Source organism: Austrofundulus limnaeus, unplaced genomic scaffold (genome assembly GCF_001266775.1).
Source record: "Austrofundulus limnaeus strain Quisiro unplaced genomic scaffold, Austrofundulus_limnaeus-1.0 Scaffold52, whole genome shotgun sequence".
Lineage (NCBI taxonomy): Eukaryota > Metazoa > Chordata > Actinopteri > Cyprinodontiformes > Rivulidae > Austrofundulus > Austrofundulus limnaeus.
In genome coordinates this window covers 262439-263902 of record NW_013952454.1, presented here as the reverse complement: position 1 = coordinate 263902, position 1464 = coordinate 262439, and positions in this window count along the sequence as shown.

Genomic DNA, 1464 nt, shown 5'->3' with positions numbered 1-1464 from the left:
CAGTATATCTGCTACGTTCTGCTGAAGTGTGACATAATTTGTGTTATTTGCAGCTGTGAAGGATCAGAATGATATTTATACTTCTCATCCAACCACAATTAAATTCACTCTATCCAGGAGGATAATATTTTTTATCAACAAGCTGTAATGAAACAGGAGTAACGACTTTCTACTTCTTACCTTTTTTTAAGAATGTAATACGTAGAAAGTACAGATAATTGTGTGAAAATATAAGAAGTAGAAGTTAAAAGTAGGCTGAAAAATAATTACTCAAGTAAAGTACAGATACCCAAAAATTCTACTTAAGTACAGTAAAAAGAAATATTTGTACTTTTCCAACTCTGGTTAGGTGTATGACCAGGGTTACAGTTATGACTGGAAATGAATGGAGGTCAATGCATGGTTTTAATAAATACACAAATACAAACATATGTCTGTTTTTTGTCCCAGTAGCATAATATATTGTGACTGAAGGAAATATTTTAGTGAAACTCCCCTAAATTTATCATGTGTACATCTACTGGTTTACTACAAGCAAGCTGCACTTTTTCAGCCAGTAAGAGATGGGAGGTAGACATTGTTTCAAGAGAATGTCAGGCCTTTGTTGTTGCTTTTCATTTAAATGTCTTTTTTTCTATCAGGTGCTAAGTTAACTGTAGGAAAAAATCATTCAGATTTTTCCTCAGGTCAACATGAAGGAGACTTGAAAATTGTAACTTTTGTTGTGAACCAGTTAAAGGGAGAAACCTTTCTTACTCACACCTGAACATCAGCTCATCTTCCAGTTCACGTCCTGAGTTGAATTTCTTTGGAAAGAGAAACCTACAGACATGTGCTCTGCTGCAATAAAGGTTTCACCTCAAATCAATGGTGTGCACACTGCTCTGCTGGGGTTTTATATATAGCACTCGCTTAAAATGGAGTTTCTGCTCGTTTGCGTGTCAAACGCTGACATAAATATTACGTTTGATAGYAAAACTTTTTGGAAGATAAACATCGTGACCAAGATGAAGATAAGAAGCCTCTCTCAGTTGTCAGCATGGAGTTTCAGTGACTCCTTAAGCCACAAAGACACTTGTGTGAGGCTAAAACTTGCAGCTCACTTCCTTTGTTAAAAAAAAAGCTATGTGATGAAATTCCTTTTTAAAACTGTCAAAATATAAAACTGAAAGAAAACAAAAAAAAAACTTTTTTTAGATAAAGACAGAAAGACTAAGCTTCCGTTAAGAGTAGAACTGGAGGAACGCTACAGTGTTTGCTCCAGTTTATTTATTTTTATGTGGCATGTATATTTTATTTTATGGTATTGAGTTGAAATAAACGATTTTTTTTAAAAAGAATCCTGAGATATCGCACCAGAAGGTGACACCATCTTTAACAGCTTTTGTTCATTTTCTTCAAAACAAAGAAACTGAAAAACCTCAGATCGAACCTGTGAATTATGACACCTTTTCAATATTTTCC